The 24,523-nt window shown below is 36.4% G+C and overlaps 1 long non-coding RNA gene across 1 annotated transcript; it reads left to right on the plus strand.

The window, feature by feature from the left end:
- Nucleotides 1-6,983: 6,983 nt before the first annotated feature.
- On the plus strand, nt 6,984-11,050 carry LOC133882936 (uncharacterized). Its single transcript, XR_009902757.1, has 3 exons — nt 6,984-7,523; nt 9,370-9,468; nt 10,763-11,050. It is a non-coding gene; the product is annotated as an uncharacterized LOC133882936 (long non-coding RNA).
- The last annotated feature ends 13,473 nt before the right edge of the window (nt 11,051-24,523 follow it).

Genomic DNA, 24,523 nt, shown 5'->3' on the forward strand with positions numbered 1-24,523 from the left:
GGTTTTTCATTTTTTTTATTTTTGATTTTATATAGTCTTCAGTTTGGGCCACTCCTTGGATATCCTTTTTTTTTTTATTATTATTATTTTTTTTTATCAATCTTAAAAAAAATAATCTTTTTTTTTCTTTCAATTTTGTTCTTTTTTTTTTTTTTTCGAATTTATTATGATATATTTGTCTTATTCAAATTTTTTTAGGGTTATTTTTGTCTTTTTGTTGACTTTAGGAGAACATTGACATTTTTTTAGTAGTTTAGAGGAGACATTAACACAATTGGTAATTTGGAGAGCACATTAACAATGGAAAATGTTAGATTTACAACACCAATACAACAACTACACAACAACCCCTCACATGAAGGTGGGTCCCACACACTCAGGCCCACCCTCATGTGAGGGGTTGTTGTACAATTGTTGTGATGGTGTAGTACAAGAATCAAATCCATATTAATAATTGAGTGGTAGTTTGAGGGGTATGTGTAATTTTCTTTCTTTTTTTAATTGCAAAGATAAAGTTGGAATAGTAAACTCATTTTTAATAAAATTTCTTCCAATTTTGTTCTTCTAATTTTATGTAATTCGTGTACAACTCTAATAACTTTTTTTTTAAAAAAAAAAAATCAACTATTGAATATGTAGAACTCACATGTAGGAAAACAGATCTAATGGTTAGTTTAAAAAAAAAAAAAAAAAGTTGATGTAATTGTACAAGAGTAGTATAGAAGTTGTAAATGTATCATTTCTCTTAAAAAAAAGTATGTGCTTCTTATATATAAAAGGAAAGTGATATTTGTACACGCACACCTTGTACACACATCGTGCGCACACTCAGAATGAGTATGTAACTCATTTGGGATGGATCTCACATGCATGGATCCCACGAATAATGTTTCTTACATACACTTTGTACACAAAGTGTCACGTAAGACTTTGTGTACAAAGTGTGTAAAATGTGTGCAATAAACATTACTCTGGGTCTCACGTGAAAATGATTTGAGGGCATTCATGAGATATATGATAGAAGGATATTAACCGAGAAAAAAAAAATGAAAATTATTTACATGTCAGCTTTGTTGTACAAAGTGTGTACATTTATTTTGTAGACACTAATCAATAAGAAGATACATAGCATTTTTATAGACTAAATTTAAGAAAAATTCTGTCCTTTTCTCTACTGTTGAAATCTGTAACAACTAAATTTAAGATAATATAAACATAATTTAATTTTAGTTAGGAATATATATACTAAGTTACTAATAATAGCACATAAATCACAAAACAAACATATAATTTTACCTTCATTGTTGTGGAAGTCCGCTTGACTTGTGGTTGGTGTACTTGGGGATCAACACGTCTTGTATCAAGACATGTGGTGCTTGAAGATATAATTGAGGAACCACCATACTCCATAAAAATAGTGACCAATTTATCATGAACATATCTATACTCTCGAGAATTATTAACTTCATAAAGTTTCGAATAACAGAAATTTATAAGTTGAAGCTTGTAACGAGGATCCAACCTACACTAAATTTTGACCAATATTTCTCAAATTTAGAGAGCATTTGTGTTGTCATTAATCTCTTATGTTCATCTTCACTCTCAACTTCTTCCTTCAAAGTTACATAAATGTCAAAAATCACAGGAAAGTATAGGTTGGCTGTGGGATACTTGATACCAGAAAACTCACATGTAGCATGATAAAAGGAAGCCAAAAAATAATATATATTAGTCGCTTTTTCCCACTCAAATGTAGTAGGGCAATGCTTATAGTTTGAATCAATCATCTCATAAATAACTAAAAGTACGCCGATAATGAATAGCAATCTCAAACATAAGATATGTAGAATTCTATCTGGTTGGCACATCTTATCTTAACCCATTTTTACTATCCAATGACATTTGATTTATAGCTTGAAAAAAATTTTGTTTTCTCAATTATGATCTTCTAACATATTTCACACTATTACGAATTTTTCATAGAGCACTATCAATCTCTTTCAAATCATCTTGAACTATCAAATTGAGAATGTGTGCACAACAACAAATGTAAAAGAACTCGCCTTCACAAAGAATGGTTTTCTTCATGTTTAATTGATTTTTCAATAAACCAACAGAAACATTATTGGAAGAAGTATTAATCCAATGTTGTTATAGTGAAACTTTGGTCTCAATCCCCCATTATTTTAGCATATTATACATTTTTTCACACAAAGATATACCATTATGTGGTGGGGGCATGAATGAAAAGTTTAACACCTTTTTACTTAAGACAAAATTTTTGTCGATAAAATGTGCTGTGAGACACATATATACCAATCAGTAGTCAAAGAAGTCCACAAATCAAATGTTCAACAAATCCTCCCAGGACAACCATTCAACATAAATTTAATCTTTTATTTCTTCCTTATATGCAAAATTTTCAAATCAGTTTTAAGAGTATTCCCAGAGATAAGCGGTGCATCAGGATGCAAGTATTTTATCATCTCATTTTTGCCTTCATACTCAACATATCGGAAAGGCAAGTCAATGCTTAATGACCCAAAGCAACCAATAATTCTCTAAATTTTTTGGGACAAAATTTAGAGTTACTTACAGACATAGATCCCTGACTTCTAGATATGAGCATCTGCCCAACATCACAAGTGTTTCTAGCTCGGACAAGTGTCTAGGTGACACTTCAAATTTCTAGTTCCAAACGTAATTGGAGCCAAGTATATAGTACCACACAACTTGCATTTTGCCTTTAACTTCTCACCCTCTGTGCCACGAATGGCATCAAAATGTTGCCAAACGACTGAAGTTCTCTTACGCTTGTGGCCTTTTTTATCTTTCCCCGCACAAATAGATTCATCTTCTATTGTAGTCAATCCAACCACATCATCATCAAAGTCTCTAACAATATCATCAACAAGTACTTCGTTACTCATCTACACACCATAATTAGTAAATTAAGTCGTCAATCCAAATTAGATAGTACATAAAATCTAACTCACAAAAACAACTTAGAACTTAAAAGACTAATAATCTTACTTGATCTTGATCTCGATCCTGATTCATGATTGGACACAATCACACAAGTCACACAATAGACGAGCTGGTCAAAATATATGGTAAGCTTTGTTGGAATCCAAGTAATCTAAAATAGAAGATTTACTGGAATTAAAGAGAGACTAACTACATCATGTAATGTAAGCAACCATAATGTTGGGCTATAAGTAAGATGTAAATTTCTAACTTGATGAAAACTCTTTTACAACTTAACCACATGATCCACACTCATCATGCATGTATGCCATTTATACTTTCTTTATACTTCTATTAACATTTTGAGAATATGCATATGAAAAGTCTGTAGAAGTTGGATCCATGTCCTATTTTTTCCTTAGAAAATTAAAGCTCTAGTATTTCTTTCTTATTATTCTCCACTTACTCAACTATAATTAAGTTATTAACAAGCTGGCAAAAGTCAGAACTAAGTATTTGTATGAGCATTATCAAGTGTTCTTAAACAATAAAAATGAAACCGACATCAAAATAAATAAATAAAACCATGCAGAATCGGCCTCATATACAAACTAAATCCCCCAACAAAACCCAAATACAGCCTTCAACAGTAAATAGAAATCACCCAACAATTTCAACTTCAAACATTAATCCTACTACAATCTCAACAACAACAAAACAAACCACACGGTTTGAACCGTAGTCACTGAACGGTGAAGGGTCTGACTAAAGCTAGGTGAGACTGTAAGGCGTCAAGGCTGACTGGCTGTGTGTGTGAGGCGTCGTGGGGCCTGGGCTCGTGGCTGCGTGAACGGCTGTCGGCAAGTGAACGTTTGACTGAGCGAAATAAAAAAGGTTGAAAACTGAGTTTGAAAGTTGAAAGTTTGAAACTAGGCAGAGGCAGGCAGTGCGTGGCTAGGGTTCCATGATCTTTCTTGAAGTTTATATATATATAACCATGTTATAATCGTGTTAGCGGGGTTGACCCGCCAAACACGATTATAATCGGGTCATAATCAAGTTGACCCGATTATGACCCGAATCCGATAATGCCAAACCCAAACCCAGTATTTTCATGCCGAATTCACGGGTCGTATAAAAAATTGCTAAGCTTACCATCCTACGACTGAAGGAGTCTTGCATAACATTGCTGGTAGACCATGGCTCCAACCAAGGTGGTTCATAATTGGGCTAATAAGAAACAGTATTAAGCAGAGAAAGACATTCCTCCTCCGGATTGCATTAAAATACCAGCAACTTGCCTTGGCTTCATTAGGACTTTAAGTTTAGAATAACTTAAAAGATAATAAGTTATCTTTATTGATAACATTAGAGTTAAGATTATGATTATAATTTAAATGTTAGAGATAATATGTTATTATTATTATCATTTTTGAAAATAATATGTTATCATTATTGATAGAATTAGAAGTAGTTTATTCTAATTAGTTTTTTACTTCTACTATGCATGTAAGTGTCTATTTAAAGAAACCATAAATTCATTAATAAAATTAAGCAAAAATTATTATTATTAAGCTATTGAGTTAATTTTAGAGGTGTTAGGGTTTCTCGAACTCCTTTTATTTATCTGTTACGTGCTTAAGAAATTAGGCCTATAACATAACATTTTCCAATTTTCATCTTAGAGGTAGACTCCATTTCAATTGAAATTGAGGTTTAAACCTCAATTGAATCTTTGCAATCTTTTGTTTCAAAGAAAATCACCATAATACCTTCATCGATTTTCTTTTCGCTTTTCAAGATGACTCATCAGCCTCACCCATGTTTTGCTTCCACTCAACTCTCTGCATGCTATATAAATTTCTAACTTTTCTTTCTCCTTCCAAAACAACAAACAACCATTAATTACAACAGGCTGAGATCTTCTCATATGCAAGCCTTAACTCTCTCATGTACTTCTTCACCTCATATGTGTGCTTAGGCATCGGCACTTTCGGTGGAAGCAAGTCATTGACAAATCCAAACAACCATGTAAATAATGTTTTAGTCCATCTACTTATACACTTCAAATGATATAAACCTACAATTGCACGCTATATTTCGTGTACCCTTCATATAATGGCTCATCAGCATCTTATAACAAATTATTGATTTTAGTGTACAACTTCATTTTACACACCCATTTGAGACATACCTTCATATGCTCAATGATCATGCATGGGAAAACATCATGCAACATGGCATCCTATTAGAGCCTTCATGTTTTGGCTCCATATTAATAGGGGCAATAGTAGCCAGACTAGAAGTAGTTACAATTTGTTCCCTATGAGCATACCAATATGTGTATCCCTCACAAATCCTTGCTGTCATCAAATGGTTGTACACGTTATTGTTCATTTGTTCCAAACATATATGTGAACTAATCACATGAAAAGCAATGAAAAATTCACAATGTCATGCTTCATGATAAACATACATAGAACCAATTTTTTCAAAACATGGAAACATTCATATGTATTCTTGAAGAAATCACATAACTTGGTCAGTGGAACTTCAAGAACGGTTTTGGGATGGTGTTTGGAGACTAGGGTTCGCTCTCAAGACCTCTAGGATATTCTCTTCAATTATGATTTCGTAACCAAAGAGTATGGGCTTCCATACACAATGCTATTTTAAAATACATGTGAATCTTAACTATGGAAGGACTTGGAAACCAAGTCTTAATTGAACGCCCATTAACACGCCTATTACGAGTATTACTTCTTGTACAATTAGGTCAAACCTTAAAGATAATTATCAGTTTGAGGAGGGAGATAAATGAAAAAATAACACTAGCTTCAATGGACCTAGCTAGGATACTTGTTATGTCATGACTTATTCTAGGTTACCATTAATGACAACTTATTTCACTAAACAGTTGTAATTGCAATCTAGTATTTATTTTGATTAATTAAGAGCCCCTTAACTTCTTATAAATACATTTGACCCCTTCATGAAATATTCATAGTGAAATTAAAGTCAAAATAAATTTACTATTACTTTATTTCACTATCTCTTAATCATTGAGTCTTCGATTTAATCTCTTCATTATTGTCATACTCTTGAAATCGTAATTCATTGATTGAATCTAATTTTAGAAACTCCTCACCAAAATACCCAAGCCCGAGATTTAGAATATTCAACTTTCATTAAATGCAGGGTTAATTGATATTTTAGTACTTGTAGTAAGGTGCATTATCAAATGACCACATCGATTTCAAAAAGTCTTATAGGTTGTACTAGTCTTGAGCCTAAATACTGAGATGGTAATTCCATCCATAAATTTAACAGAAAAACATGTCAATACCTTTTAGAATGTGACACATGTCACATACGGCTTATTAAGATTATTTATTTTAAATATATATATATATATATATATATATATATATATATATATATATATATATATATTAGAAAAAAAAAAAAAAAAAAAAAAAAGAGTGGCTATCATCCTTATTTAGCCATTTGGGGGGTGGTTGGATTACATCTCAATGGCTATGGGCTGGTTCAATCACCCTTAGACTGGCCATAGGGCTGGTTGAAACCACCCCCACAGCAAATGGGCGTGGCTCGGCCACCCCTCAAAGGCCTTGAGTGTAAAGACCAAGAAAATAGATAGGACACTTAATAGTTAATAAATCATATTTATTGAATAGATGTGATTAATGATTATATTTTAAGTGATAATATTTATACTATGGAAATAATAGTGTTAAGATAAATAATAATAATGATGGGTCCTAGTTGAATGAGTAATTAATCATATTTGTAAGAATGTAGTTAGATTAGATTTAAAGGCTAAATACCAATTAACAAATGAATGAATTTAATTTGTTGTGAGGTGCTACCGTGATTTATAGAAAGTATAGGCATTTAAAATAAAGAAAATCCCACCCACTGCCACGTGTCAACCTGTGTGTGGCCTTGTGGGATATCCTATCTTACTCTTATCTTTAGTAAAGCCAAAAAGACAAGAAAAATTGTGCAGAGCCTTCAGTTCACGCACAGCCCCCCATTCTTCTTCCTCTGTTCTTCTTTTCTCCTTTGTTCTTCCTTTTGCCCGAGTGAGAGAGAGTGATGCGAGAGAGTGAGGGACGAGATAGAGATGAGAGACTGAGAGAGATTCAGGGAGATTGAGGGAGAGATCGGGAGGATCCGAGAGAGAGAAACAGAGAAAGGGAGACGGAGATTGAGAAAGAGAGAAAGGGGAGTTTGAGAGAGTGAGTTCGAGAGAGAGAGTGATGCTGTCAGTGAGGGGTGCGAACCGGAGAAGAAGAAAAACCCAGGGACCGTGCAACCCAACTGAACCCGATTCACCCGAATCCCGACGGGTCTGGCAGACGCGAAACAGAGAGGGAGTGCCGAGGGAGATTCGGCCGTTCAGGGATCCTCCGACGGAGCTACGTGGCTGATCCTCCAGTATCAAATTTCGACGAGTTCTCCGACAGTCCCGGTATGGATTTCCGGCGAAAACAGTGACGATTTTCTGTGGTTCTTGAGCTCTATTTTATTAGGTAATTTTCAAGCAAATTATTGGATTATCCTAAGTGTTTTGGATTTTATATTTGGGTTGATTTAGGTTGAAATCTTATAGTTTAATTTTGTTTATGTTTTTGGATTGAATCCGAAAATGGGTATGGATTTTATGGGATTTGATTTAGATGAGGAAAATTTAGGGTTTATGGTGATTCTTGGCAGTAATGGCCTAATGGTGTTTTTATCTTAGGGTTTTGTTTCTTGTAACTTTCATGGTTGATTACGTTAGTTGATTCTGGATGGTGGATTTTGAACTAGAAATTTTGGAGATATGATTTTGAGTTTACTCATGTTGCTAACCGAATTAGAAATGGTTTTTAAACATGAGATTTCCTATCCTGGCCATGTGATGTTTTAGGTATTAATATTTGGTATGTGTAATAGTTATAAAGTTGATTTTGATGGGTATTTTGATGAAAACCCCAAATCTGGTTTGTATTTGTAAATGGGATAGTTATGTTAGTTTATGACTATTTGTTAGGGATTAAGTTTGTTTATGTTTTAAGGTTGATGTTAGCTTAATTGGAGATGAACTTTGAGGATTATGTGGTTTCAAATTTGGTAATTTTTAGTTGGTGATTTGTTGAGCTTAGCCGTGTGATGTTTTGAGTTGGGATTCTTGATGATTTTGGGTAGAACCCGTGTGGTGTAGTGCTCAAAGGTTGCCTCTATATTGTGGAGTTGGTTGTGTATGGGTTTCGGTTGGAAGTGTTGTAAAATGGGCGTCTTGTTTGGTTGGCCGATTGGCTTTTGATGTTGGATTGTATTGATGGACTGAATGTGGTGGAGTCTCGGAGAAGGTAGTTTTGGTTATGTGACGGAGTTTTAGATTATGCCCTAAAAGGAGTTGAGTTAGTTATTATTTTGTATGTAGTTAAACAAACAAGATAATTACTAAAGTAAATAAATGAGTAAAGACTACATAGAGTAAATGAGCAAATAAAGTATGTGGGCATAACGAAAGAATAAACCCATGAATAGGTAAAGTGATTATATAAATAGATTATGGGATGTTAGTATAATATAGTTAAAGACATTTAGATAACCTTTAAGATTAAATCACTAGAGTCCTAGGTTGGAAAGACTTAATGGATAAGTGTATCAATAATAAGGTAGGAGCGTTTATGTGGAATGGTGGTGGACAAATAGTAAATTGAGCCTAAGTGTAACTCTTAGTTTTGAGGTCTTGGTATATGCCTCAAGCTTTAGTAAGCGTAAATATTATAAAATGAGATTTGTAACCTAAGCTAATCTAAAGAGTTATTAAATTATAAGGGTAAACAAGACTAAGGTCCTAAACCTAATCTACTTGAATGGGTAGAAAGTAGTAAGGGTAAAGTATTAAATGTATGGTTTAAGATAAGAACGTCGTAGAAGTGTAAATAACCTAAATAACCTTACGACCACATGTATAAATAGTAATATTATACAAGTACATAAATAGATTTCAAAATCAACGAGTAATGTAATTATATGAATAATGTGTTTATCTATGTATAATGAAATACCTAAGTGTGTTATGAGGCTACGTTTAGCTTAATAAGCGTTGTACGTGTATATGTATATACATAACATACATATGCATGTATGTGAGTTTAAGTATAAATGGTTAACTTAATAAATAAGCCAATAAATTAGTAAATGCATCTCCTAATTAATAAGCAAAATGTAATAAGAACCTATAACCAATGACTAATCTAATAATAGCTTAAGATATCTAGATAGCTTTCGAAGCGAGTGACGTGACGTGTGAGCATGCGGGTAGCTTTTGTGTCATAGAGTATAGAGTTCAATAGCATAGTCTAATGTTACCAATGTTTGCAGGATCATGTTCGGATTGGAGGCTTTAATTGGTTCTCCAATGTAGAGTCCAAGTGACTAGAGTTCAAGGGAGTGTTCGAGTTGAAGTCCAATGCAGCCAAGGTGGGTATTCCACTCACTGAGAAAATATATATTTTTATATGTATTGGATTGATAAAAATATATATTGTTTATGAAACCGAACCAACCATATGATGAAATGTATATGCTTTGAGATGATTTGTTTAGTTTCGATTATGTTTAAACTATATCAATGATGTTAAAGAGATAGTGTATGAGTGAAAAGTATTGAATAGATTTAAAGTGTTAAGTTCTGCGGTTGAGATTTAAATTATGCAAATTGTTTGAGAACATGTCATGTTGAAACTGCGTAGATTTGATAAAGAAACTAAGTTTTGAATGATTTCAAAGTGTTGGGTAAAATGCTGGATTTTTTTAGTTTTAAAAGGACGTGATTTAACAACTGCATGATTTGAGCATGATATAGTAGTGAAATATATACTGATCAAGCACGGAACATTGAGCATGTAGTATAGAGCATACATCAACAGTAGTACAGCAGTAAAGGAACAGGATACACAGTAAAACAGCAGTTATCAGCATCGTGGGGGACCGAAGCCCCAGTAGACCCAGTCATGCATATCATGTATAGCATTGTTTAATGAGTGATGTTTTTATATTATGAGTAGATTTTACTAGACGTGTTGGTATGCATAAGTGTCTTAAATGAAAAGCGCTTATGTATATTTCTATCGGATAGTCATGTGTTAATATCATACATTGAACTTGAAAGTACATGGATACATGATTGCCCGGGTGCGAGTAATGGCATGTCTATGAGTAGGAAGGTTGACTGTTCTTGTTCTCCAGGAAAGACGTGTTAGCATGATTGAGTTTAGCTCTAGTGCTCTCATGATCTACTAGCGTCAAGGCACAAAGCTGAAATACGATTAGAGATGGTGTTGCGAGTGTTTTGTTGACGGATATTGTCCTAGTACGGAAGAGTAAGATGCCATGTTCTTTGCTTAAGACTTATGTGTATACGTGATATCTGTGATGGAGTGATCGTGTGCACATATGTCCAAGCGACCGGTGAAAAGTATTATTATAAAGGAGTCTATATGTAGAATCTTCCAAGCGGTAGATTGGAACTTCTACATATGTTCACAGCTATATAGTATGTTTTAAATGTTTTCTAAATAGTCGGTGTTTGCTGCATTAGCTGTTGGTAAATTGTGGCTAATATAGTGCTCGCACGACTAAAAATAAAATAAAGGTTGGTTCTTTGTGAAAACTCAGTTAGTCTTATACCACTGAGGTCTTAGTATGAGGTATACTAAGGCGGTGAACTCATTCTTTCACCTATGCGGATGTAGATACCACCACAACCGTGTAGATGATGTTTCTTTGGCTGCAGGTACTTCGGTATAGTCGATGGGTCGGTAGCAGTATGCTTGGGATATTATGACTGAAGCTCGTCGCAACAGTTGTAATTGTCGGACCACGGGTTGTCCACTATTTCACAGGTTTGGTATGGCTTGTGACATTTGTGTCACTTATTCTTTGTTAAGCCATTATTGTTATGTAAATATTGTGTTAATAAGACTCAAACAGATAGATGTTAAATGGCTCAATGCTGTAATTAATTTGTGATAGATGTATGAGTTGTAATTTCCGCTATTTAGATTTATGTTTTCCGCTGCATCGATAGATGTATGTTATACTTTGATTATCAGGTACATGTTATGGGGCATGTGCCATATGTTGGCTGAGCGACACATAGTCGTACCACTGTGAGGACTCGTTTTACGTTTTGTATAAAAATAAAAAATAAAAAATAAAAAATTGGTCGTCACATTGAGGGTGATTGATACCACCCCTGACTAGACGGTGGGCCACATGGCAACTTATAATTGGTTTGAGGTGTATCCGTTGAAATTATGAACGAAAGTACCATATCGTATTTAGGCTCTGGATAAGATTCACTTGTAATATTTTTTTAAATCGAGGCGGCCATTTGATAATAAACCTTACCACAGGTATTCAAAGGCATTTAACCCTTAAATTTATCTAAAGAGAATATTTTACTTCTCTTTGATTTCAATTAAAATGATTATGGATTCCATTTTGACGAGTACTATTTCTACAATGGTACATGTGACCACGTAACACATTGAAATTTTGACCGTATAGGATCTCACTCCTAAATATATCAAGTGAGCTACACTTCACTTTTGAGTTCACAATCCTCTAACGGTGAGAGTCAATGTTATAAATAGTCGTGAATTAAAGTTATTCAATCGACAATAGTTTATAAAATAACAACTCACGTGGTACAAATTAATGTATTCCAACCACACCAACATATCAATCAGAAGCCTCTACTTCCATTATTGATATGTTATAGTCTTACAAATGGAATGTCCAATCTCATTGATGACAATGAACTAGGGTTTCTAAGTCACAAAGTATTATGGTTTAGATCTTCTGTGTGATAGAGCTTGTTTGGCAAAGAACAGAACAGAACAGAGTAGTGGGTTGTTAGTTTTGAAATTAGTAAAAAATGATGATGTGATATAAAATAAATAAAAAAAATAATAATTGTATAAAAAAGTGAAAAAATTTTATATTGTAGTGAATTTTTTTTATTTGAATAGTAATAAAAAATTATTGATGTGATATAAAAAGTAAGAATGTTTTGATGTTGATTATTATTGAAAAATGTAAAAATAAAATAAAATATTGTGAATAGTGCCAGTCACTATTGTGTAATGTTCTGTAAGTTATCAAACAAGGTCATAATCTCATTAACACATCTAAACCATATTCAATGTAACTTAAGACAATAAATACATAAATGTTAAACAAATATATAAGAATATGTCAAATGTTCTAATTTATCTCAAAAAATAAATAATTTTATTGTTAAATAAAATTGTCACACAAAATAAATAGGGTCGCAAGGAGGAAGGTGAAAAGAAACTCTAACTCGAAACCTCCCTTTTTTTTCATAAGTAATTTACCCAAATGGGAGGGGAAGCCTAACTAACATAACTACAAGTAATAAAGACATAATCTGTCGTCCAATCAAGAGCAAAGGAACAAAGGAAAAGAAAAGAAAAGTAGAAAGAGCAAAATATGAATACGAAATAACAATCACGCTAAGCAAGAAGCAAATTAACCCATATACCAAAGCTCAATTAATTAAGTTAAATGACACTTTATTTGAGCTTATTTTTCAAATATATATATATATATATATATAGGATAAGATGTCCTCCAATTAACATTGATGAAACTTAAAAACCTAATTTCGTATACATTGATGAGATTATTTCTAGATCAAAAGCATTTAAAGAAATCCGTAAACAGTATAGATAGACATCATCTAAATTTTAATTTTAATTAGTAAACTCAAACTGTTTATTTCTTTATTTGAATTTAAATTGTGAATAAAAATGAATATCCAGACAAATCTAAATTATTACTTTGTTCTTTCTTATATAAGCACCCCTAACATTGGGCCTGTTTGGTATGTAGTTGTATTATGGAATATTTGTATGTTGTGTAGTAAAAAGTGATTGATGTGATAAAAAATTTGAAAATGTTTTATAGAAAAGTAAAAAAGTTTTGTTTTGTAATGAGTTTTTTTTTTTTTATTTGAATAGTAATAAAAAATGATTGATGTAATATAAAAATTATAAAAAAATTAGATTTTTTTTTTTTTTTTTTTTTTTTTTTTTTAAGAAGTGAAAAGAAATAGAGGGAGAGTTAGAATAATTTGCCAAACAACCCCATTATCTTATAAGATTATTACAAATTGTCACAAATATAGATAAAAATAAATGAGAACCGGTTAATATTGCTAAGATGCTTCCCTACTCTTGTTAATTACGAGAAACATTAAGACCCCAAATAATTGTTTGCACATAAAAATATTCGAACTTTAGACCTGATTGGAAATCCCAACGTTGCCCTAACATACTTTGGCCTTTTTCTAGATAAAGATGCTGATAACCATATGTACTTAGATAATAACCTACTAAAGTTTACAGAAACTATCTAATCCATTAGCAGCCTAGAAATATAGGGAATTGTTTCATTTTGAATTATCAGGTTCACAAAATAGTGAAAGATTCAGAAATAATAATCATCATAGAAGTACGGGATACAATTGTTTCTCTTCCTGAGCATCGAAGGTAATGGTATACATGATGAATTGGAAAAGAAACAAATTAAAAGATCATATTCAACATCTGCATTACTCTAAACCAAGAGTTTTAAAAATCGATGAAAAAACTGGGAGTTTGAGAAATTGAGACCAACTCAAGACATATCTTACCAGGTTTGCACCTTTCAGAGCAAGTCATAATGCATTTAAAACAAACCCGCAACAAAAGATGCAAGTTAAAAAAGCTATAAACCACTGACTTGTATTATAATAAAAAAAAAAAAAAAAAAACAACAACAACAACAACAACAAAAAAAACGGAAATACCTAGATGGCAAGATCTTATCTAGTTAATTTGACAATAACAGGAGAGATTTCAAAACCGTAGAAATTCTAGATGACCTTAATTCCCAAAAACACAATGGTGAATCAATTCGTACAACAGCTATATTCTGAGATGGACACAATTTTTCTACAAGTTGGGTTGTAGGAAAATTTCTCCAACCTATTCTCTAAAAGTGTCATGTGTCCCTTGTCCATTAGGCTCCACAAACCAAAAGATTAGAAAAGATCCCATAAACCACAATCATATTGTAATCAACCTAGAGACTTTGGTAGAAGCAGAAATCAAAGTTCAAGCTTCATAAAGGAAGTTACCAATTCCAACTTCAAAAGTCAAATAAAGTCGCATAAAAAAGGAAAAATTGGCAGACTATTTATGGTGACGAACTCAGAAGGCCTTGTATTTTCTGCCCTTGCTGATGAGAATGAAGAAGAGAACAACTTCTTTACAGATCCCTTCCCATCATGCTCTCAAGTAACCATTTGAGATATTATCAATATCTCCCCTGCAAAAACCAACAACCAAACGTCATTAACATTGCCAGAGGACATCACAATTTCACTTTTTTCTGATTAAAAAAGAGACACTCAAGTACACAGAAATGTACAGGACAAATTAGTAAACACGACATTGGAGACAACATGAAACGGTTGACTTCAACTAGACTTGCCCTAAAAGTACCTTCTTTTTTTTTTTTTTTTTTTTTTTATATATATAAGTAAATGAAATTTTATATAAAGAAAAAAAGCGTAAGGCGCCCCTCTAAGTACACTGGAAGTATACATAAGGAAACGCCTAAAAAGGCAAAGAAAAACGAACAAGAAAATCAGAAAAGCTAATTGACACGGGTGGGAAAAAAGCCTCCATCCAAAGATACAATAAATGTAAAAACGATGCAACAATATTCTCCATGGAATTCTCAAAGTCTTCAAAACACCTAAGATTTCTCTCCTTCCAAACACACCGAAGAATGCATATAGGCACCATCTTCCAAACTGCAGCACTCCTTGACCTACCCGCCTTCCACCAACAAGAAAATAAATCGACAACTCTCCTAGGCATAACCCAAGACATACCAAACCGAGAAAAGACATGATTCCACAAAGTAGAAACCACATCACAATGAAGATGAAGGTGGTCCACAGTTTCCTCGTCTCTTTTGCACAAGTAGCATCTATCCACAATGATGATCTTTTGCTTCCTGAGATTATCCGCTGTAAGAATCTTACCAAGAGCTGCCGACTACGCAAAGAACGCCGTCCTCGAAGGAGCCTGAGTCCTCCACACACTCTTCCAAGGGAAACAACTACCCTCACCGCTGGCCAAGGAGCTGAAATAGGATTTAACCTTGAACATCCCTTTCTTGGAAGGGACCTACCTAAGCCTGTCAGCACGATCTCTACTCACCATGGCTAAATGTAACACATGAAAAAAGTACCTTTGTTTAAGTTGAAATTTTTTTGTTTCAAGGTCAGCTGACTCAGCTCCAGATATAATTCACAATTCCCCAACATAGCAATGATTGCAGATCAACATCAACATCCAATTCTAAGAATTTACTAAGATATTCCAGAGATTTCCCAAATGAGATAGTACGTTATCTTTCAAATGTATATTCGATGCTATTCTTTTCCATTCCAGCTTTCTGATGAAGATGGTGGACAAGTTACCCTTAAATGTTGATATAACATTCTTAAAGGAGAATCGCTAAATTGATCCATGTGGTTTCACCTTGAGACAAGTAAATCTATGATGTTTCAAAATGAACAAATAACTCCCTGTGGTATGCCTACGTAACAAATAAGTCCCTCTTCAAATTCCGGTCCCTTTTTTTTTTCTTTTTTTCCTTTTTTTTTTTTTGGGCATGGTCATTAAGAAAAGTACAAATTTACCCTTGAGTGAAAATTTATAAAATAAAATGAAAATAGAAGAGGAAAAAAAAAAGGTTTGGAGACCACCCCAAAGGCCGACCGACCCATGGCTATGGTGCTCATCCACGTGCATGCGCTACGGCATCGACTGGGGCTCCAACCGCATTCCATTCCCCAATGCCCACACCCCAACTCTGCCCCTCCCTCCATGGAGGCCTCCCAGTGAAAGCTGGAGGATGATTCCGGCAATTTCAAGGCCACCAACGCCACGACCCTGGCCCAACCCCTATTGCAAGCCCAAATCCCCTTCAAAACCCACATTGTGAAGGACCACAATGCTGAGCAACTGTGCCTAGAGGTAGATTGCCTAGGGCTCAGCGCCATGGTCATGGGGAGCTGAGGGTTCGGGGCCTCCAAGAGGGCGGCCAAAGGGGGAGGGCCTGGGTAGCGCCAGCACTATTGTGTGCACCACTGTGTGTCACCCATCGTGGTCGTGCACTATCCGAATGAGGAAAGGAGTCGTGCTCACGTCTTGAAGATCACCGACCAGGTGGAGTTACGCCCTATGCCCCAACAGTCGAATCTGGCCCTTGGGGGTGGTTTGGCCACCCCCTCTGACCAATTACGGGGTGGCCACAACACCCCCATAAGCATGGGGTGTTTGGCCACCAACCAGTTAATCTTGATTTGCTTTATGCAATCAAATGGCCGGAATTTGAATGGAGACTTATTTGTTAAGTAGGCATACCACATGGAGTTATTTGTTCATTTTGAAACCCCATTGATTTATTTATTTATTTATTTATTTATTTTTTGAGGGGAAAATAGCTTTCCATTAAGCAACTTGTTCTGAACATACAACCTCCAAAATAAATGAAGGACAAACGTCAATCCAAACATGATGACATTTGTGGGCTATGGCAAACTTAGCAAGACAGTGTGCAGCTCTATTGCCCTCACGGCGTATGTGAGAGACTGAATAAAATTGAAAAGATTGAAGAAGTAAACGGGTCTCCATAATAATACTACCAAAAACTGCTTCACATGCCTCAGCTCTCCCTAGCGCCAAAACCACTTCCCTCGCGTCACCTTCCAACTCAATAGAAGCGAAGCCCATCTCTCGACCAAATTCGACAGCCCTCCGAGCCACAATTGCTTCAGCTGTTGTCGGGTCTTTGATATAGGGCAGGAACACACACATAGTAGCCACAAACCGGCCCCCCGAATCCCTAGCCACAATCCCCATACCCATAAGCTTCGTCCGGCCATCCATAGCAGCATCCCAGTTTATTTTGATATTGCCCACTGCTGGAGCAGACCACTGAGAAGGGGAAGCAACAACACCCGTCATCGGGGTTAGCATATCTCCGAAGGACTTCCGAAACTCCTCTAGGTCCTCAATTGCCCCTTTCAGCAAACAGCTAGGAGGCAGCACCACACCATCAAAAACCAAACGGTTTCTGCGAATCCAGATCTTATGGGCAAGCATAGCAAAAAGCTCTAAGTCACTATCTTCTAACCGATTACAAAGATAGCAAAATATGCCGAAGAAATTGTCCACCATCAGAGAGCTCTTCTGGATGGGTCCTCCACATAGACTCCAAATCGCACGAGCCGCATCGCACTCCCACAGGACATGAGCACTAGTCTCCGAAGCATAAGCACACATGGGACATAAAGGATCAGCAACCACTTTCCTCCGAAATAAGTTGTGTTTGGTTGGAAGAATATCATTGCTGGCTCGCCACAGAAACAAGATAATATACCGGGGCACCCTTAATTTCCAAAGGCGACGCCAATAAGGGCTCGGATCTGAGCGGGACGACACAGACCCCATCTCCCTAGTCCTACGCTCCATCTCCAAATGATACGCACTGCGCACTGCGAAAACTCTCGTCTTTGTCCTAGTCCATATCAGCTTATCTTCCTGAGAGCGAGGGCTAATGGGAATACTACAGATCCTTTCAACAGTTTCTGGCGAGAAAATTTGTTCAATAAGAGGTACGTTCCACTAATTAGAATCCAAATCAATGATATCTGCAACTTTAGCTTCCTTACTCAACACCCTGATTGGATCCTGTATCTTGTGTGAAGGGGTAGAAATGATCCATTTGTCCTCCCATAGATTTAAGTTCAATCCATTGCCCACTCTCCACACCATCCCCTCCTCAATAAGAGATTTAGCTTGCCAAATGCTTCTCCAGGCATATGAAGGTCTTTTGCCTAGCTCCGACCCCAAAAAATTGATTCCCTTATAGTACTTTTCTTGCATTACTCGAGCTACTAGAGAATCAGGATACTGCAGCAGCCTCCAGCCTTGCTTAGCCAACATAGCCATATTAAAACAGTCCAATTCTCGACACCCTAAGCCCCCAAAGTCTTTGCTCCATCCCATGTGCTTTCATGTCATCCAAGCTATTTTGGAAATATTCTCTTTGAAACCCCACCAAAACTTACCCATTAGAGCATTTATCTCCTTTAGCAGTGTTTTAGGGAGTCGAAAGACGCTCATCGTATAGATAGGAATCGCTTGGATAACTGTCTTCAAAAGGATTTCTTTACCAGCATGCGTCAGGAGCTTCTCCTTCCAACCATTCAGCTTAGTCCAAATTCTGCCCTTTATAAAATTGAAAGAAGAAATCCTACTGCGTCCAATTAAAGCTGGCAACCCTAGATACTTTTCAAAGTGCTGAGTTGAAACTGCACCCACCTCTTGCAAAATAGAAACCCGCAAATCCTGCTTCGTATTTTTACTGAAATAAACAGAGGTTTTCTCCCTGTTAATTTTCTGGCCTGAAGCTTCCTCATAAACAGTCAAAAGATTTTGCACGCATCTCCATTCTCTCATATTAGCCTTGCAAAAGAGAAGACTATCGTCTGCAAAGAATAAATGATTAATCCTTAACCCACCACGTGATATAGGAACACCAGAAATATTCCCATCACTCCCAGCAGACCAAATCAAAGAGCTTAACGCCTCAGCACAAAGAATAAATAGATAGGGGGATAAGGGATCACCTTGTCTCAAGCCTCGGGAGGGAATAATTTGACCATATGGCCTGCCATTCAGCAAGATAGAATAAGTTACCGTACGAATGCATGGCATCAAAAGATTAATCCACCTTTCTGCAAAACCAAGCCTGCAAAGCATAACCTCCAGAAAATTCCACTCCATCCTATCATATGCTTTGCTCATATCGAGCTTAAGCGCCATATAACCATCTTTTCCCGCTAATCTTGTAGCCATAGTATGAAGGGTCTCAAAAGCTACAAGAACATTATCAGTAATTAGACGTCCCGGGACAAAAGCACTTTGTTCCGGAGAAATAATATAGGGGAGAATAATCTTAAGGCGATTAGCTAAAACTTTTGAGATAAGTTTGTATAACACATTGCATAGGCTAATCGGCCTGTAATCAGTAAGCTTAGAAGGAGAATTCACTTTAGGAATGAGAACTATATTAGTAACATTTAAATTAACATCAAAAGTACCTCCATTGAGATAAGAAAGCACTGCCTGACAAACATCCCTCCCAACAATATTCCAATACTTCTGATAAAAGACTGCTGGAAAACCGTCAGGCCCTGGAGATTTGAGAGGATGCATTTGGAAGAGAGCCCTTCTCACTTCGTCCTCAGTAAATCGCTGTAAAAGCCGACTATTCATTTCATCTGAAACCCGAGGAGTTACAAATCTGAGACATTCCTCCACACGTTCAGATCCCTGGGAAGAAAATAATCGGTTATAATAATCAAGGAAGACTCTGCTAATATCCCTTCTTTTCCTCCAAACCCTTTCCTGCTCATCACAAATATGCTGAATATTATTAATCCTCCTCCTATGCTGTGCCCAAGAGTGAAAGAAAGCCGTATTTCGGTCCCCATATCGAAACCAATGCTGTTTAGCTCTTTGCTTCCACCGCATCTCCTCACATTTAAGAAGCTCATCAACTTCCTTTTGGAGAGTTCTGATTTGAGTTAATAATGGCGGGGATTCCTTTTTTTGGAGATTCCCCAGGAGGGAAGTCTTCTGTTTAATAAGTTTATCCAAATTCCCAAACCTCCGACTACTCCAGCTTTTAAGGGCATACTGGCAGGCTGAAAGACTCTCCTGGACATCAGAGATGGAAGCATTAACCCGGAACTCCTCATTCCAAACAGAATTAATAATACTAGAACATTCCGCTTCATTTGACCACCAAGCTTCAAATTTAAAGCTCCTCATAAGGGAATTCCTCTCATGACCATCTTCATCAAAAGAAATGATCAAAGGGCTATGATCTGAAGTTCTGGCTGCAAGAACTGAAACCATGACTTTTGGGAAGATCGAGCACCATTCTGTATTGGCCACTGCACGGTCGAGTCTTTCTTTAGTATAAGAGTCATCCGATCTTTTGTTACTCCACGTGAAAGGAGAACCCCGATAGCCCAGGTCCCCTAAATGACAGTCCTCTAGAGCCTCACGAAATCTCATCATTTATGATTCTCTTCGAATTATAGAGCCTTCTTTCTCTGTCTGATCAAGAATTTCATTAAAATCTCCTGCACATATCCATGGAGTCGGATCACAAAAATTCAGGTATCTGAGAATAGCCCAAGATTCTTCTCGCTTTCTACAATCTGGGTGACCATAAAAACCAGTCAATTTCCAAAGTGGTTTGCCTTGGGAATCCTTAACAATAGCATGGATATGCCTCCTGGAAAAATTGTATATTTCCAGATTATCCACCACATTCCAAAATAAAGCCAATCCTCCACTCCTACCTACAGGGTCTACCACAAAAACAGAGTCAAAACCAAGTCTGACCCTTAGCTGCTCTATATACATTTTCGAACAAAGTGTCTCCATAAGAAACACAAAATTGGGCCTTCTTTCCTTCACCGTCTAATGAAGGTCACGAACTGTCCGGGGGTTCCCAAGCCCCCGGCAGTTCCAACTGAGGAGAATCATGGCGACTGGCGGGGCTGTTGACCAGCCACGGCCAAATCTGAGACAGTGAAAACTCCTCCTTCCAGTTTGCCCTTCTTTGCCTTTGCTTCATCAACCTCCCCATCAATACTATACCTTTCCTCAACGCGCCTTTTACCTCTAAGGACTGGGTCCAGTGCCTTCATCACAGGCCTACAGGTTTCATAGCCATACACCATCGAAGCATCCTGTCTGGATAAGGACTCCTCTAAGACTTCTTTCATGGCTAAGTTAGGAGAGCACACTTTTGGGTTATCTGCAAAGCTAATGGGCCCAACTAAAGATGAGGATTCAGGCAATTGCGCAAGCCGCATATCCCTACTTTGGGGAGCCTTATCCAGTGTCAAAGGCCCAGTCATGAGATGCCCACTAGCACTAATAGAAAAATTATTTTTGCATACCTTATTTTGCACCAAAGCTCGGGGCCCACCTTGAGCTGCTTCCAGAGCTGTAGTTCCCGAATCCTCAGCATTTAAAGCTAAATCTGTATTGCACAGCTCCATGCACGCCGCCATTGGGTCTTCTTGCATATTTTCCTCTCGCCCATGCGCCTCCGTACCCGAGGCCCCTTCCAGATCATTCTTCCCCACCCACTTGACTGTTTTACTTGTCCTGTAGACTACCTCTTTTTTCTCACCTCCATCCCCACCTGGAGCTTCCTCATTAATGCTGAGATTCCCACCCATATCATCACTATTCTCCAAGCTATCAACACCACACTTGTCCCCCAGATTTTCAGTAGAGTTTGTCAAGTTATTGACAATTGAAAGCTCTTTTTCCCCCTGTCCCACTCTATGGGGCCCACCACTATTTCTGTTTGACTGAGAATCCAATAACATATTTTCCGTACAATCCTGAACCGAACTGGAACGGGGTCTAGCCGGAGATCTTCTCACCGATTCACCTTCCGCAGTGTTGGGCTGCTGTATCCCATTGAATGTTGACTTTTGCACAGATTCAACCCCACGACCCTTTGATTGTCCCTCCCTCTTTCCTCGTAAGTCTTCGGCTCGAAGCCATGCCCCCCAAGGTTTGGGTGATGCCTCGTCATTTAGACGAAAACCAGTTCTTCCTGTACAAATCTGCTTCGCATGATAAATCCTTCCGCAATGATAGCAGAATTGTGGCAATTTTTCATACCTAAATGAGACCCAGATTGACTTGCCATTTAAAACAAGAGCGCGCCCCCTTTCAAGAGGCATTGAAATATCAATGTAGACTCTTATCCGTAGACATCTCCCCCATCCAACGCCATCACCAGCAACATCAATATCCTCAACAATTCCCAATGATTGGCCAATCCGAAGCCCTATTTCTCGATTCATGCATATTAAGGGCATATCATGTACTTGAACCCAAAATAGAGCTTTTGAGAAATCCATGCTCGTAGGTGGAATGCTAACATCCAACTCTTTAAGGACAAGGATGCTACGATCAAATAGCCAGGGCCTGCCCTCCAAAATGCGCCGTTTATCTGCCATATTAGAGAACTCAATCAGCCACAAATTATCATATAATTCTTTGAACGCCACATCTCCCATAGTTTTCCAGAGCTTTTTCATCAGCGACTTAAAAGCTTCATTTTGAATGCGTCTATCCGACATCAGCTTCCCCAGAAGACAGCGACCACTCTTTTCCCGAAGATTAGCAGTATCAGCTTCCGTTATTGTAATCCCCTTCCTTTCACCCTCAGTCAAACTCATACTCTCCGTCATACTCTCAATTATTTCATCCATCCCAGCTTGTTAAACGAAACAAAACCAATAGAAAGAGGACAACCTCGAGACTCCACTTTCTATTAAAACCAAAACAAACACCCACTATCAAGAAAGAAACAGTAGGGACTCCACCTTTCGCACCAAGCACCCACTGTCAAAAAACAGTAGGGACTCCACCTCTCACACCCGTGTCTTCTTGTAAGAGAAAACTCAGGGAGGACTTAAAATTTCCCCCATTGATTTATTTGTACAAAGTCAAACCACAAGGACCTGAGTCTTCTAACTAGAATTAGCATTATGACATTTTTTTATCTTTATTTTTTTTTTCCTAGTTAGCATAATACAAATTTCTGTGGAGTTGTTTGGGAGGCAAATCACTTTCAATTGAACATTGAATTGGGAAAACTAAAGCAACCAACAACATGCACCAGACCGTGGAGTCCCAAAGTTCGGGTAGGCATAAGAGAAAGGTTAACAAATACCATACTTTTAGACTCCTAAATTGATAGTTTTGGGAGATTCTACCAAAAGAATGAACTAAGGCTCCATAAAAAGGTATTGTCTGAATTCAGAGAATGGATATACCTTTCTTTCTATCCTTTTATGTTCAAATCTAATGGTATATTTAAGAAAGAGTTAGATGAGAGATAGATGGAAAATGATGGAGTAACATATCTCTTAATTTTTTTTATTTTTTATTTTTCTAATTTTTTTCTTTTCGTTTTGTTTTGTTTTTTTTTTTTTTTTGGTTTTTTTTTTTTTTTTTTTTTGCTTGCAATCTCACGAAAGTTGTACGAGTAACCTTCTAATAGTTCAAGAAGAAATGACAAAAAATATTAACAAAAAAAAAGATGTATGGGGAAATTCAGCATACTATTTAAGCCTTCTATAGTATTTACGCTCCATTTGATTTGATGTAATTTTTTTTTCCCTATTAAATCATTTTTCTTTTTCAATGTAAAATATATTTTTGCGTTTGACTTATAGGAAAAATTAGCGACAGGGTACAATGGTTGGCGACCTCCAACGGAAACCAAAAACGGCCAGCAACTTACACGAACTCTGATGGAAAGGGCTAGCAACCGAAGGAGGATTCATGTGAGCTCTGGTGACAAGCTACGGATTCTAGAGAACTCCGATGGTGGCCGACAACATATTCTGGAGAACTTAAAAAAATGGTTCACAGCTTTAAAAAAGGAAAACCATTTTATGGAAATTAAAAAAAGTTTTTATGGTCAATCAAAAAATGTTTTTAGTTTGACCACGATTTTCAGCCATACCAAATACCAAAAAATAGAGAAAATATTTTTTGTAAAACATTTTACGTCGAAACAAAGAAAATCTTAATTAATGAACTATGCAATAGAACTTTCAAGTTTGAGCTTCCTAATTGGGAAAAAAAAAAAAATAAAATCTAGATTTCATTACACTAGGATTGTATAGTTTTCTTCCAAGAAAAGAAAAAAGTACATGCTATCATAATATTAGGGATTTGGTTCATCCCAATTAAATTAATGACCCAATCGAGTTCCCTGTCAAGTAATATATGCATATAAGGAAACTCTCTCTAGGGCGATGCTGAAACTCTAAAGGAGAAAAAGTTTGTTTTCTCGTCCTTTCTTTGGATTCAGAAGGATCTATCAGTTCTCGGTTGTGATTCATTTTCAATGGGATTCGATTAATTCTAATTAGGGATGTAATCGAGCCGAACCGAATCGAGTTTTAAAGTTTGAAGACTAGCTCGTTTATGAGTCGAGCCTAAATAGTCGAGCTCGAATTCGAGCCGAAGTATAAAATGCGTGTTCAAGCTCGGCTCATTTAAAACTCAGGTGAGATCGAGCTCAAGCTCGAGCTCGTTGAGTATGACATTCGAGTCAAGTCGGGTTACTCGACAAGTTCGGTTCAACTAGAGCTCAAGATAGGTTATTAAATTTTTCAATGTGTGATTAAAGTGGAGTTCAAGCTTGAGTTTGTAAATAACCTCCATACTAACTATTAATAACTTAATATGATAGTTTAACATACTAAATACTATTATCAAAGTATTATAATTAATATGTCATACATTATTTACTTAACTAGTAT

This window comes from Alnus glutinosa, chromosome 11 (assembly GCF_958979055.1).
Source record: "Alnus glutinosa chromosome 11, dhAlnGlut1.1, whole genome shotgun sequence".
Lineage (NCBI taxonomy): Eukaryota > Viridiplantae > Streptophyta > Magnoliopsida > Fagales > Betulaceae > Alnus > Alnus glutinosa.